Consider the following 17242-nt stretch of genomic DNA (forward strand, 5'->3'; position numbering starts at 1 on the left):
CTTTCTGCTGTGGTTTGCATTATGTTAGATATGGAAATTAGACTTCTGGGGAGATTCAACTCTACTACTCTTTATTCTGATCTTCACAGAGTAGATGTACTAATACAGTTTTTGAAAGACAAATAGATGTTGATATTTGAAGAATGAAAACTTGTTTTTTCTTGCAATGATCTTTTTTCATCGTTCATTTTGAACATGCGATATGTAAAAGAGAATGAGAACAACTGAATCGTGTATTAATACTTATATATAATATATAAAATTATATATATTTTAAATATGTAATAGGTATATATGGCAAGTACTAAAAAAAGAGTCCATACTTTGGTTAATCAGCTGCAACCTTGTGAGATTATGCATACATATATAAATAAACAGTTATACCAGGAAACAAAGTTTGTTTTCCAAACACTTGCCGTGCATATTGACAGCCACTATAAATATATTTGTATGAAGAGTTTTGAAGTTTAATAAGATGCATTATCTAGGGAGAAGCATTAATGGGTATGCTTTGGAAAAATCCAGAACTATTGGGATAAAACAAAATGTAAAAGCAGTAAGAGACCAGGGGAGAAAAACATAACACAGCAAAAGCTATATGTAATTATATTAACACTAACCCTCTCCTGTGCTAGCTAGTTCTCTTTCATAGTGATACATTACAACTCATTTGGCTTTTGCAAGTTTCTTTTTTGACTGAACTTCAAAGATAACTACAGCATATGTGCTTGTTTTGTGACCTACTGGATCATAAAGACTTGCTTCTACTATCTCTTTAGCTACAGGAACTTTTCTTAGTAAATGCCTGACAGTAGCAGTTCTGTAAACTGTTTTTATTTACAATTTTATAATTAACCATTCTCTTAATTTTTATTAATTTAATCATCTTTTCAAATATGGATTGTGCATGTATTTTTCAAGGGGGTTTTTTGGTAACTTTTGTAGAAAACTGGAAGGCATAATAACAATCTATCATTTAAAGTGGCAAAGTGAGTCACTTTTTTAAAGCCTTTCAACACAGTTTTAAAAATGTACATGATTTCTCCTCTGAAGAAAAAAGAAGCATAGCATTTTTAAGATAACCTGTATATCCGGAGTTGAAAGGGCTCTAAAAGCAAATCTGGTGACCTAGTGCTGTCCATACACTTAAGGGCAGACACTAGCACACGTTTATACCTAGTTATAGAGTTCATTGAATTTTTGGTGACGTATTTTCAGTAGATTATTCTAAAATAGTTATTGAATATAGCATTTTAAAGTCAGTTACTACAAATGGGTTTTGGAAACTGCATATGCAGTGGCCAGGTCCAATATGTGCAGTCATAGGGAATGTGCACACAGATGGCAAATTAGACATCTAGAACCTCATCCAAAGATCATGGAAGTTGATAGGAATCTTTGAACTGACATCAATGGATGTTGGACCAAACATCCAGCTAACTGTCAGAGAGGCAAAGCTAACCTTCCTAGAGCACAAATACTCCCCAGCCATCAGAAACAACTATCCTTAAAAACCATCAGTTTCACAGCGTAGTTGCAAATAAATTAAGTTAGATTTAAAGTTCATCTGGAATCAGTGCTGAATTAGCAAATCTGGATGCTTTGGACAGGCAGCCTGTATAACGTTGCTCACTTGGATCAAGGATGTCTGGCCTGTGGCCTGGTTCAACTCACAAGAATTTTGCTGAAGAGAAAGTACCACATTACAAGTAATCGAAACATTGGCGTAATTGCCAGATGATGACAGCTTGACTGGAATTTCTTTCTAAGCAATGCTGCCTGTAGCGTATTTTATAAGGAAATCTCTGGAGTCTGTGGTACCTAATGAGCTAAGGCCTCTTAAGAGCACAATAAATGTGTAGAACTGAGTAACAATGAGAACCGAAGTTCCCTCAGATAAGGTATACTGGAAACTGCCCTTTTAATGAGCTCTACCGCAGTGCAGAAGTTAATCTCTCTGAGAAACTGAGTTGTACCTCAGTAGACAAAATCAACATATGGGGGTGTATGGCAGTTTTAGTCAACAGCTATTTAAGAAACTTGCAGAACTACAACTAACTTCAAATTTAGCGTGGGGAGAAGGGCAATAAATAGCTCAGCTTTAGGTAAAATGTAAATATCACACTGAACAAATTAAATTAATGAATTGTTTTCCCATTTTGAATAGACTCAAATATATTGTGTTAGTTTTTTGGCTTGAAGACTTAAATACATTTTTTTATTAACATTTCATTTTTCTAATATTACAAGAAAAGTAAATGTCTCATGACCACATATAAAGTATGCCGACACAGATTATATCAGTAGAATAAGCATGATTAGACTACTTACACAAGACTGTTCCAAAACTTTGAAGCAGCTGTTTCTTAACCACATAAATTCCAGATAAGGTGTGTACATCCAACAAAATGGGTGAAATATAAGATTAATACATCTATATAATAGGAAATGTATGTTCACATTTTGACTCAATATTAGAAAATGTTAAACATAGAGGTAGCTTGAAGGGTGTCACGTAACAGCTTAAAAAGTTAAATCGCAGATGTAGATTTTCCTGGCAGAAGAGGCCAGGCTTCACTTAACTGTCTGTCCTGTATGCAAAGTTCCTAAGAAGGAATGGGTTTTTGCACATTTTCACTGCATATTTTCCAAATAAAAGAAAGTTTTTATACAGCTATAATTATGCATATTCATTCGTAACTACTGAGGAGTTGAACATTTTGTTTAAGATATGCTAGAGCTAAATTAAAATGCAATTTTAAAAAAATGCTATAATTTTGTATCTTTGGCAAAAAAACCCATACCAGATCAAGTGTCCATGTTTTGGAGAACTGTATTTTACCTTACGTTTACAACTCCAACTCTGTTCTTCCAAACACTGACCTAGTGAAATAATTAGGAATTACTATCAATTGAAATAACAGAAACAGGTAGGTAGCTATTCTTTCCTGTCACATCAGAGGTTTTAAATATGCCTCTGCAGTTTTAAAATGGTACTTTTTAGATATGGCTCTGCAGCTTTAGAATGGTACTTACAAGGAGGAGAAAATAATTGAAATATCCGGAACATACTCATCAAGCCTCTACTTTAACAATATCCCTTACTCCCTTTCCTGTAGGCTGTAAAAAGTTTTTATGAGGAAAATGTTAAGCTTGACAGTCATTTAGTTATACTAAAGATTATAAAAGTCATTCTTTCTGAGTAAAAAGAGAAAAATAACAAAGATGAGTGGAGGCTCTTAGGGTTTTGAGGTTTGTTTCTTTTGAATCTGAACCTGTTTTTTTGATGGCAAAAAGACAAATGACAGAAACAGGAGAGCTCACTTCTCTCTCTGTCACAGGCTCACTGCAGCATTGTAGGAGAGGTTGTTTCCCAACTAAAGCTGATGTAAGGCTGTGGTAACGTCATGTCAGCCTAGTTAAACAAAAGACAGAGAAGGGAAATAGATACGAGAAGGAATTATGCAGGGAAATAAGAAGACATACGGGAGAGCCTAACACGAGGAACATAAGCTTTAGTCAGTGCTGAAGCTCAGAGTTCAGCCCAAGGCAATGTAAGAAAGGACAGTGCAATAGACCAAAGCTGGAGAATCTAGAGATTTTTTTTGTGCTACAAAAGATGTCCTAAATGGATTAATCTGTTGGAAATTAAAATTTGACACAATTTTGAGACTACTGAGTTTATAGCTACTCTAAATCAGTGCTTCTAGACTTTCAAAATTATCAGTTCATATAGAAATAATAAATAACTGTTCATAACTTTTTCTAACCTTTTGGGTTTGACTTCTTTTATGGTTGGTTTCTGCCTGAAGGTGAATTTAGCCATTCATGGAGGAAAGGTTACTTAGCATGGATGAAACGAGAGACCACTCTAGATATTATGAATAATAGACATATGAGATGATAGTGATTTTCATGTTAATGCTATATCTGACCTACATACTTGCTTTCCATAAAATTGTCAGAATGCTCCGGGTCATGAGCTAGTCATCATACACTTTCCTGAAATATTCTGGCTCTATGGAAGTGTGAAGATTCTGCAGATTCAAAGACAGACTGCAGTTTTCTTTGGCAGTAGAGCTAAATTAATCAGTGAGGCTCTCAAACGTTGTTAAGAATCAAAATATATTTGTATTGAACTTCGAGCATGGGATTACATTTAGCCTCTAACAATACAGGGCTAGGCATATGTCCTATTTGCAGCTTCCCCACACATATCATATGTAGACTCCAGTGAGACCTTCTCTACGCGGATTCTTATACTCAGTTATTCTGCAGTCCGAAAACCCTCATCACTAATGAACATGCCTCATTCACATTAAAAACACATTTTATTCTCTGATCATCATCTATCTCTCAATTCTGAGTTAACCATTAATTCTGAACAGAAACCTAAAAGAGATGTCTTTCAGTTTAATTTAAATCAGGGAGGCAAAAATACTTTCTGTAGATCACAGTGCCCTTAACGTGCTTTAAATATGGAGTTAGGGGATAGGACAAGAGAACAGAGTTGGCTGTCCACATATACAACATATTTTCTAGGAGAGAGTAGCACTAAAAGCAGGGGGCGATGGGGACAGAATAGATGGACAGAGCAGTGTTTATGACTTAAAATGGGAGAAAGCCTAGACCCTTCATGGGAGGGCCATGGACCAGCTTCAATCCCCTTGTGTAACACCTTTCACAGGGAAACCTTACTGAAATGCACTATGAATTTCTCTAAAATGCTTTCCCGCTTAAGACAGGATTTAGGCTGCTCTCTTCAACAACCACTTTCAGAGGTGGCTTGAGTAAGGGTAGTAGTGCTGGCAAAGTGAAGATGGCAATGCCCATCTTTTTCTTGAGAAGCTCTACAATGAGGTAAAAAAAGTAGTTGTATAAAAAAAAAAAAACAAACCAAACCAGAGTGAAATTGGAGATAAAAGCAGAGAGATGTGTGCAGAGGAGAAAAGGAGACAATGGACAGTATTTTGGATAGTTTGGTTGGGAAAGCGGAATAAAACTGAAAATGGTAGTAGAAAGAAGGGGGATCATACAAAGCTTTAGAGTCACTAAACTTGGCAAAACCACTGAATAAGGAACACAACAAAGAGGGTAAGGATGAATTTCAGAGATATGATAGAAGAGGCAGTAAGACAGATACAGGCTGAAAGTCTGTATTAAAATAAGATGAATCAGTGGACTTACTTATAAATACTTATAAGATGAGTAAGCCAAATTTGTATACAAAACCAAAAGGGTATGTGAAAGGAGAAAAATAACAAGGGAACATTATTTTAAATGGAAATAAAAATCAAGATGGGACAAAATTGAATGGTCATATACTGAAAAAAATGAATTAGAATGCCAACTTGGTTTTTGCACTTTCAACTCTTAAGAGACTGAACTGTTTGCTACATTATTAAGTTGTCTGACAAACACTTTGAAGGAGCCGAAAAGTTGAAGACTGAAAAGAAAGTGAATATATTTGAAGTTGTAACTATTGTTGAGGACTTGCCAATTGTATGTAATAGAGTATTTCTAATATATTTAGGATTGATTTCTCTTCTAACAACTGGTCTGCATTTTTGTTATCATGCTATTTTTTTTTCATAAACATAAATGTTCACAAAAAACACTGTTCTGATGAGGTCTGACTTAAAAGCCAACAGGGATCCTCTTTAGTTGTAAAACTCTCCTCAGTATTTTCTATTCCATTCAGATATCATCTAGCTCCTAAGCAGCAAACTAGCATGGTGTAACTTTGCTATTCTGCTCTCATAACTTCTGTACGTGTTGATACATTTCAGTCAAACGTGACAAAAGAGTAAAGGCCATGGAGTTGTGCAGTTTCTGCCAGCTTTGTGAGAGGAAAGGACCACAAAGGGGAAGATTATGTGTGTTGCCATCCTTATTAAAAAAGCAGGAAATCCCAAGTCTCCACAAATCCAGGCTTCACCAGTTCTGTTGCAATGCATTTGTAGAAATATGTATACATACATAATAAATGAAGAATGGTAGGTTTTATGTTACAGGTGAATCAATACCTTTGATAAGATTAGATCTGTGGCCATACACTGCCCTTCACTAAAATCTTTCCTATTATTTTTGGGGAAACAGTTTAACAGTTCTGGGAAACTGTTTAAACAGTCTTATTAGCTCAAGAAGATGCTCATTCTTCTGATGTATATTCTTTAATTACACTGAAGTTTCTGCCTCCCTGATTCATGCTGTCTCTGAAGAGTAGTGTGCAGAACTGAATGTCTGCAAGCATTTCTAGAGAAGACCTCTCATGAGCACAGCTTTCTCCACAGCTTTATCTAAATAGTTCCTTCAAATACAGTCCTCACTTAGCATATGAAAGGGAGGTCAAGTTGCTTTACATATGTGGTCTATGCATGTTAATTGTACTGTTTCACCATTTTGTAATGCTGCTCCAGTTGATACGTATACCACCAAAATTTAAGGCCAGATTTAATAACTTACTCTGATTCACAATACCTTTAATTAATGATACTAATCTCAAAGTAAGAAACTGTTCAGCATAGTAGATGGTGATATAATCTAACAGTCATGTTTCAATCTAAAGTACATGCTCACGTAGCAAAGCCAAATTAAGGACGTAGATCCCTCTGGAAATATATAGTTCACTCAGTGCTCTGAATTTGTTTCCTGTGACTGTCTAATTAACACCACATCATGAAACATGTGTGCAAGCACTCTATTTTAAGTTTTGTAATAAGTCTTCCTTCTGAGATTCTAGGGAACACAATTCTCTAAAGCTGCAAGTACTTTTCTTGAGAAAATAAATAGTAACTACTGTGATGGAGAACAACATCAGTTGTTCAATTTAAATTAATCTAATAATTTTTAACCCCGCTTTTTATACTCTAACTTTTTAGGATGATCCATATCCGTAAGAGGGTGTTTATATATTCAGACTATTAAGCTTTCAAAGCTCTCAAGTGTTTGGTTCATAAATTACAGACAACACAGCATCAAAGCAAAGGGGAAAAAGCAGCAAGTTTTTGGTAGAAAAGCTTTATATTTTGAATTTTAAAATATACTCCCAAATCAAATATGTTTTATCACCATAAAAATATTTTATCCCTAAGTTTATTTCATACACTAAATTAACAGTTCTGTCAGCAGAATAGGACACAGATGAAGGAATGAAAGACAGGAATAGAATAAAGGAGTCCAGAGGCCAGGGACAAGTATATTTAAAATACACTTATATTACTTTAAACAGTATAATATGAATAGTATAGGTATTCCCAGGTTTATTTTTGTATTAAGGGACAGAACACTGACAAGATACTCCTTATATCTAAAGAGCAGACACCCTAATCATAGGGTTATAAATCTTCTATGATTATGCTGCATTTTAAGATTATACTAAGTATACTTCAGTATACCTCAGAATTTATGAGACATACTTTTCTCAAACTAGGTTTAAGAATGACTATTCTTCTCTCTTGATGCAGTGCTTTCACATATGTGGAAGGTAAGCACCAGATGATCATTTAGATACACAGTGATGCTGCAATGCAAATATTTAAATAGACTGATAGAAGAGTGTAAAATAGCAAGGTAAAGATATTTTTTTCCTCAGGTCAACTAGAAGTCTATTAAAGATGAATCTATTAATATAAAACCAGCAAATACTGATGGCAGTACAAAATAGACTGGTAGCTGCTGTACAAATATTTTATTATACATTAGTACTGAGCAATTAACATGAATATGTTTTACTGCAACCACCGCAGTCCTGCACCAGCTCTGTTCAGCCATCATACATGTAATATAAAATCTAAATTGGATTAATCCAGCTGAAGTCAGGGATGTCCAAAATGTATGGAGATGGCAACCAAACAGTTTATAGTGGAATGAGACAGAAACATAAAAGTAAGTTTAAAAGACACTCCTTTATGCAGAAAGATTTATTAAAATGTTAAAATGGCATTTGACTACATGGTGGATCAAGTTGTTGCAGGTATGGAGAATGATTGATAGAAATGCACTCTTTGTAGTATACAACTAACTCAAATCAATTATCTTGAAGTAGAAAGAGAATATCAAGTATCTTGTTAAAGTAGCTAAGATACCAGGCAGAAGTCAAAAGCAGTAGTGGCAATGATGTGAGGGAGCTGGCATAAGGCTGTAAATCTGTAAGGGCTGGAAAGAAGGAAAGACAACATAAAAGCAACCTGAATTGAGTAATGAAAAAATAAAGAATAAATCTAATGTGTCACTTGCACAGTATAAGATAGTTCCCCAAAAAAAAACATATATGTAGAACCTGGAATATATAAAGTGGTGTTTGAGTGATGACAAATTACAACAGTCTATTTTACACCTTTTTCAGTGTGGTTTTTTTTTCTTCCAGTTCAGCTCCCCTGACACCTTAAAGGATGCAGCAGGTCAGGAGCATGGGGAGCTGTACTTGATTTGCACTCCTTGCAGTGTGAGTGCTCCGAGCTAACTTCTTCTGAGGTGCTCTAGGAAATACACCTTCCCCCTCTCTCCTCCCCAAAACCAAAAGCAAACCAACCTGCTTATTCTGTGGGATAATGCTCATACGGAGCATCACATTGACTCAAGATGTGAGGGAAGTAAATTATCTTTTTTTTTTTTTGGCTTTGTTCTCTCTTGTAGACGTTGACATCAGGAATATGCATACTCATTACCAGAGAAATCTGCATCTGTGGGCTCTGATGAAGAACATTCAGCATGTTCTTTCAACTTTTCTTTGTTCCACCTTTCCTTCTTTCCCTCCTTTAACTGGCTGTGTCAGTATGGTACAGTCATTTTCTGTTTCTTCTCTGCAAGTCCAGAAATACTGAGAGAAACCTATCATAGTTGCTCAGTTTTGTCCAGAAAACTCCCCAGTTCCAAACTTCCTGTGGATGCAGAAGCAAGATTTGGTCAGCAGTGCCAATTTGTCAGCACTGATGCATTTTGTGTCAGGTAGATGAGGTGTTCAGCAAAACCAACAAACCACAAGAACATTTTTTTTCCTGGAAAAACAGCTGATTTCCCAATGCAAAGGCTGATGCTCAAACTTTCAGGGGTAATGGCTCAGGGCAGCCCTGTTGCCTCTAACACATATTAACAGGGTTGCAGAGGGCAATACAGTTTATGAGTGTGAGAGGATGCCGGGAGGTGCATTGCTACGCAACCCCATGGCATTGGTACCCTGGGAGGTCTGCCTGCATGGTGTGAGCCCCACTGGGGCTGAGTGCCCCCAGGCAGGGCATGCACTTCCCAGGATCTCCAGGCACCCTGCAGACTGCTCAGGGCTTCACTGTGGAGGGCATTTTGCTGTTCTGGTTGGCTTTAGGGAATAGAATGGGTTTAAAAAACCAGCCCAGTACGTTTCTTATAGCCATGTATAGCATCATTCAGAACATTCTAAGTGCTTTTAAGAAGTTTATTTATAAGAAAAGCTGAATAGGAGTTTTCCATTGGAATTTCCCAACAGAAAATCTAGCTTCTGGAAAACTGGTTTCTGTGAGAAGCTTTTTATGCTGCCAAAAAATATATTATCCTTTCAAAAATGAGCATATACTTAATTTTAATTTTTATTCGAGCCAAAGTAGGGAATTTAATTTAGTATGAGGACTTCAAAAAACAGGCTGCGTTTTCTTATGGTACATGGATTTCCTTATGAGGCAAGTAAGCCCTCTAGTCCCATCCTTCATACGGGGCAGCATCCCTGCAGTGCTTCATCTTCCGTAATGTCACTTATAGTGCAAAGTCTGATGTGCGTATTGTCTTATAGGGTAAGGAGGGGTGCGGGCGGTCTAGCTCTACAGAACCTATTGCACATTAGGTGCACCACAGGAAAATGAAGTTTCATTTCTTAAGTGATTCACATCACAGTGCTTCAGGCCATTCCAACAAATCAGGATGAAACATCGCAGTTTTAGGAATGCCAAAATACTCATTTTCAAAACTGCAATGAACAGTCTGGATCATATGGGACACTATAATATGAAATTATTTTTTTTTCTCTGTAGAACAGTTCAAAATAAACTTGCACTAATTCAGGGTGTAAATGAAATGGTTATAATTGGAATTTGCTTTGGGCTTAAAATACGTTTTTACTTTTTAATTCACTTTCACTTGTGGTAATTTATTATTATTCACTTACAAAATATTTAATTTCAAGAATGGTTCATCCTGTTAAACTGCAATGTGAATAAACTGAACTTCCATGCGATGGAAATGAAAATAAATTTTAAAATATGTTTGAAATTATTCTGGTTATGAGACAAGCTTTTCCAACATCTCTTCCTGGGCTGGTTTTAGTCCCACCCTCCCAAAACAAGAAAACAAAGAAAAACAGATCACAAATTAGTTAATGGATTACAGAGAAAAAAGATTTTAAACACACGTCCTGATTCCTCATCATTGTAATTACCATAAAAATACAGGTCATACACAAATACAGAATTTCAGTGAAATGCCAGCTTGCTTGTTCCTGGTTCATTTGAGAGGTTTTGGATATTTTTTTATTTTTCCTTAAAAGGTAGGGACATTTAGAGAAGCTAGAAAGGAATAGATTCAGTGAAGAAATGTAAGGAAATGAAATTCAAAAAAAGGAAAGCATATGTTGCCATAATAAGTCAAAATTAATAGTGTAGCAATTCATTTAAGGCATATGGCAAAAACTATGATTTGTTTCTTTTGTGATGCTATTGCAGTGCCTATTTCTTTTTCCATTTACGCTATATAACAGATGCACTTTTAAACTTATTTTAAGTCCCAGCCTACATTTTAAAACATAGTGTCCATGTTTACATTAAATTAATATATTTAATGGGCTGTGAAGTTCTTTGCCTTGTATTTTTCAGCATAATAGGGATTCTATTTTCTATATAGATCCTTAGCAACCAGCAAGGCAAAGTATATGTATCAGATTACTTTTTGATGAGTTTGCAAACACCAGTAGATGTTAGTGAATAAATCAGCTAGTAAAAATATATTTTACAAGTGTTTAAATTATCTGTGAAAAAGGACAAATAAAATGTTAAAATTATTTCAAAGACTAATTTCTATACTAGTTCTAAGATTTTTTTTTTCCTATTTAGAATTTCAGAAAGTGCTGCCAAATGAAATCTATAGAACAGGACCAACAGTCGTCTTCTTTCTACTCCAGGAACTAACTGTTTAAATACAACATTTTTGTTCATCAAAAGGCATATTTTCCCATGGCTTAGTTTTATTTAAAGATCTTCTATTAAATTCTAGTCCTTACTTATAGGTATTGTCTAACCTTTTCCCAGAGAGTATCTCAGCTACTTAGAGAGACTGGGGGTGGGGAGGGAGGGGGGCAAGGCGGAGAAGAGCCACAGAGACTGCATACTGTTCCTGATGTAACAGAGGAGAAATTTAATTAAAATACACCTGCTGTATGTATTCTGCCTGAATTTAATTGTATGAAGTGGCAGATTCTTATGGATGAGAATGGCTGTTCTCCTTATATTTCACTGGGTAAAGCATAATAATTCAACCCTGTCCATTGTCCTTTAAAGTTCAGAGCCTCACCATTTCTCACAGCCAGGTTTAGTAAAGGTGCTGTGTCACAGCACACAGCATTGAGGGAGCTTCATTTAGACCTTCTGTTTTAAGGAGCTTCTCAGTTCTTAAAGTACAGACAGGCTAAAGTAATGTCCAAGTCTTGAAACAGGATGAATAAAAAGGCTCTTTGACTATTTTGAACATGTCATCAGCAACTTCCAGAAAAGAAATCAGAGGATTAACTCATTATTTGACTTTTCCCTTCATAATATCACACATTTTTCTTACTTGTCTATTGTATTCCCTGGAGGTCTGATGTCTCTGCTTTTTAGGTCAGGCAACACAAGACTAATACCACTTTTAACCCTTTTGGTGATAAAGGCTACCCTTGGCTAAGTTCAATGCGGCAGTGATAATTAATGTATGTGATAAACTCCAATTTGCAGATACGACAGATGCTGAGTTAAAAACTTGTAAAGCACAAAAGTTAAAGGCTGGACAAGGAGTGGATAGGACTTTCAAGCATTGTTCACAATCTTCTCAGTGTGTGCTGGTTTTGGCTGGGGTAGAGTTAATTTTCTTCACAGTAGCTAGTATGGGGCTGTGTTTTGGATTTGTGCTGGAAACAGTGTTGATAAAGCAGGGATGTTTTAGTTACTGCTGAGCAGTGCTTACACAGAGTCAAGGCCTTTTCTGCTTCTCACACCACCCCACCAGCGAGTAAGCTGGGGGTGCACAAGAAGTTGGGAGGGGACACAGCTGGGACAGCTGACCCCAACTGACCAAAGGGATATTCCACATCATATGACGTCATGCTCAGCATGTAAACTAGGGAGAAGAAGAAGGAAGGGGAGGATGTTCGGAGTGATGGTGTTTGTCTTCCCAAGTAACCGTTACGTGTGATGGAGCCCTGCTTTCCTGGAGATGGCTGAACACCTGCCTGCGATGGGAAGCAGTGAATGAATACCTTGTTTTGCTTTGCTTGCGTGCATGGCCTTTGCTTTACCTATTAAACTGTCTTTATCTCAACCCACGTGTTTTCTCACTTTTACTCTTCTGATTCTCTCCCCCATCCCACCTGGGGACAGTGAGTGAGCGGCTGTGTGGTGCTTAGTTTCCGGCTGGTGTTAAAACACGACACAGTGGTTTTCCTACCCAAATCCTATTGGCATCAAAACCAGGAATGAAAATCTTTGGAGTATGATCCCTTGCCAGGTTATTTTTATCTAGTATCTCAGGAAACTAGAAAAAAATAAGTCATGTGTAATAAAAGGGGGCAGGAAAGGAGATACCAAAAAACCCCTTAGTAACTTGGTAAATGGTATTACTTTACATATAAGCTTACCTGGCATAATGCAGAATATGTTAATATATTTCATATTGAATAAGCACCCCTTCAATAGTTTATATACCTTTGAAAGTAACTAACAGCAATTTACATAGCTAACATTTATATCTGGAACAAACTACCGAAGAGAAAAATACAGTTTAGCAATGGTAATGCATTAGTAAATATAAACTTATTGTCAGGTCATTGCATAAACAGTGTTAACGAGGCAGTGTACAACTTGCTGTGATACCGGCCTTAGGTGGATTCCAAATATCTTTCTCATTAGCATATCAAGTGTAACACCACTCCAGTATGTACATCTGGAAAAACCTCAAGCGATGATAAGTGATGGCTACATTGCTCAGCCTCTTCTTAATGCGTGCTGGAGAAAAGTATGATAATAAGAATCACAGAATCACAGAATCACTAAGGTTGGAAAAGACCTGTAAGATCATCAAGTCCAACCATTACAAAAAAACCCACAAACAAAAAAAAAACCACCACAAAACCACACCAAAACAACCCACCCACACTACACAGCACCATGCCCATCAAGCCACGTCCCACAATGCCACATCCACATGCTCCTTGAATACCTCCAGGGAGGGTGACTCCACCACCTCCCTGGGCAGTCTATTCCACTGTGTTACCACTCTCTCAGTAAAGAACTTTTTCCTAATATCCAGTCTGAATCTCCCCTGGCGCAACTGGAGGCCATTTCCTCTTGTCCTGTTGCTAGTCACTTGGGAGAAGAGACCGGCAGCTACCTCTCTGCAAACTCCTTTCAGGTAGTTGTAGAGAGCGATGAGGTCTCCCCTCAGCCTCCACTTCTCCAGGCTAAACAACCCCAGTTCCCTCAGCCGCTCCTCATAAGACTTGTGCTCCAGACCCCTCACCAGCTTCATCGCCCTTCTCTGGACACACTCCAGCACCTCAATGTCCTTCTTGTTGTGAGGGGCCCAAAACTGAACACAGTATTTGAGGTGTGGCCTCACCAGAGCCGAGTACAGGGGCACGATCACCTCCCTACTCCTGCTGGCCACACTATTTCTGATACAGGCCAGGATGCCGTTGGCCTTCTTGAAAGTAACTCCTTCCCACCTCCCCCATGTCTTGGTATAGCAGTGTAATATGTACTTAAAAAACCTATATTTTTTAAAAAAAAACCACTTTCGGATTAAACAAATAATGAAATTATTTGAAGGTAAGTTGTTAATCAACTCTCCTTTGCTTAGTAATCCATGACTATTCACCACAACATTGGACTCTTCGGACTCACCAGCCAGTGTGACCAAAGGGCTATATCCTGTCATTAAAAGCAACTAACAGTTGCTTTTACAGTTCTATCCAGTTCCACTCACCAACTAATATGTTTAGATTTAAATTTGCTTCTTGATTTAAGTTGTTCTGATACTGTGAAAATCTCAGACTAATCTGGTCTCTAAAGATCCTTCAGTGAGATGAACAGATAATAATGTAATGAAGTGGAAATCGAATAATACACTTCTAATTAAATCTTGATACAAGCTCCGCTGTCTAGAAAAAAATCCTTCCTGAAGCATATTATTTAGTGACTTATGCTTTTTCTGTATGGTGGAATTATCCTAACACAGAGTATTCCTTATGTGGTTATTATTTTGTTCAATTATTTCCCTACAGGCAAAAATCTGCCAGCTTCAGGTAAAGCACCCAGTGAAATCTTACAGTAATCCTCATATGATGTAAAGAACAACACCCTCGTCACTATTAAAGACAAGGTAAATCCCAAACTTGGAAAATAAAGTGCAATGCAAGAGGAGATGTTAATCCATGCCCAAAGTTCAACTAGGGTCCTCGCTTCATAGACAAGTCCCAGAAAGACCAATTGGAAACATGAGGCTTTGTGGAGGGTTTAAACCAATTTCGTGGCTGTGGAAGGGTCTAGCATTCAAGGATTATTAGGAATGTAAGAAAACACAGCTTTTTCTTTTGTTTTCCTGTTTTGATACATGATCTCTCCTTTAATTTCCAGAAAACAAACAAACAAACAAACAAAACAGGCTAAATACTTTGCCAGTGGTGTCCTGCACAGCAGAGTTTCTCCAGAGGCAATACAGAGTGGTGGATTTATTGGGAGGGATGTGCTCAGGGGCTACAGCATCTCTCTAGTCATAACCGTCACAGTACATGTTCTGAGCACGCAGGTGGGGCGCTGAAGCTTTATGTTAGATTGCAGTAATCTCTAACCAGACCTATCAACTTTATGTCAAGGAAGCATTGTTATAAAGCTCTAGAAAACTGAAAAATCAGGCATTCATATACTTATTGTTAAAAACACTTCTTTTGTTAGGTAGGTTTATCTTGACTAGGCTTTGTAGGTTACTCATCTCAGTGGTGTTACACTAGTTTATGCTAGTTCAGGATCTGCCTCAGCAGAATAGGTTTCTAGATTTCTTAGCCTGTTTTAGACCTCCAGATTATAACAGGTAGGCAAACAGTTGTGGTTTTTTTTCAGAGAATGCTTTCTGTATATGCATTATACAGCACTGGAAATGAGAAAAAGGCCTCGAAAAGGACAAGTAGCAGATACAGAAAGCATGGATATTTCCTCATACCATAATGACCTGATTTATAGGTAGTCTGCACTGGTAAAAATGGGCACCATAAAATTTCTTCCAATATGAACTGGTTGTAGATGCCTGCTTCTTTTTTACAGCTGCAAGAAAAAAAAACCTCTAACAAAATGTATTAATACAAATCAGAATTTCTAGAGTCCTTGCCATTCCTTGACTACACATAACTGTTCTTCTCATTCTGCTCCAAAGAACTGTGTATGAAATCAAAGAAGCAACTGCTTATCCTCAAGATCTTGAAAAGTGCTGGCTAGACATTTAATAATGCATCTCCATATCATGCTGAAATTTCATTCAGAGAGGATTATGACAAGAAGATGCACCAGTTGCTGACATATAAGGGACATGCATGCTGATTATTAAGCTTCCTTCCCCACTGGAGCAGGGATTAAGGCCAGTCCTGCAACTCCTTATGTGACAAAGACCCCTAAATGTGAGCTTTGGGCAGCTCTAGAAGTCTGTCATTTTTGTTCTCCTGTGTTCACTGCAATTTCAATATGCCATTGGAAGCCTTCTTATCAAGGAGACATTGCTTGGAGAACAGCTAAGTTTCAGGACAAAACCCCAAATGTTTGTTGTAGGATGAGTTTTGTGCAAGGTTTTGATCATCTCTTGATTGCCTTAACAGAAATCAGACCTTCCAATAATGCTAAGTGAATATTTTTAAACATCTGTTATGCAAGGATGAGAGGTGCTAGCAAAGCATCTCTCCCAGCCACTCTTAGAAGAGATGTGAGTTGAACTGTTCAACTGCGAGTTGAAATTGCTGGGCTGCTACTCCAAGGGGCGATACATCTTAGGCATTCCCTTCTTCCACACCCTTTACAGAAACATTCCTGTCAGATTTGCACATATACAGATAGTACACTCGGACCTCACCTCAGTCTGGCACAATTGTGTTGAACATATGAAACTATTCTGATAACATACACACAAAAAGGTAAACAGAATGGTTACTATCCTGAGGACTAGGGTTAAGGAGAGCATCCTGAAGGACATCAGAGTTCTTTTTGCATTGTAGGTCCTGAACTGAGAGACAAATATGGAGTTTTGTGTATCAAATACAGAAACTGATTTCAGAATGTGGCTACTGGTATCAGACATTCTGTGCAAGCAGCACTGTTAGCAGGTTTTTAATAGAGGATGGTGAGCTGAATCCTGTACATGAAAGTAACTTGGTTGTGCCAATGCAGATGAGCAAAACTCATAATGATGGAGAGGAGTGTCTTTGAATAAAAATTAAATAGAATTTGACCCACAGTAATAAATGATGGACAAAAGTGTACGAATTTTAATAGATGATGCCATTTGAAAAGGTTTATTTAATTCATTACAATACTTATTATTCATGCTTTTTAATATTCAAAATAGTATCTTAATTTATGGCTTAATTTATGTTAATAAAACCAGAATTCTTAAACAGTTCTTTTCTCTTCTCACAGGAAAACCTTCATACGCCTTTATTATCAGTGATAGGAAATTTCATTTCCTGAGCTGGCCAGAAATCTCTGTTGAATTTTCTACAGCTGATAACTTGAAACCATTCTTTTCATTGCAAGCAGCTTCTTCTTCATGTCTGAGATACTTTTTTGCCTATCTTCACTTGTCTCCTGCAATTATGGTGATTTTTTTGATAGAAGATCCTCTTTGTTTCCTGGACATATTTGGTACAATGCTCTCGCAGATTAGCTCTTTGAAAAAGGTATTTAAACTTTCAGTTTCCACAGAAAATAAATCCAGAGCTCCCATCTATGCAGTTTATTAAGATAATGTCCCTTCTTCCCTTCATCCAGAA

This window comes from Gavia stellata, chromosome 5 (genome assembly GCF_030936135.1).
Source record: "Gavia stellata isolate bGavSte3 chromosome 5, bGavSte3.hap2, whole genome shotgun sequence".
Taxonomy (NCBI): domain Eukaryota; kingdom Metazoa; phylum Chordata; class Aves; order Gaviiformes; family Gaviidae; genus Gavia; species Gavia stellata.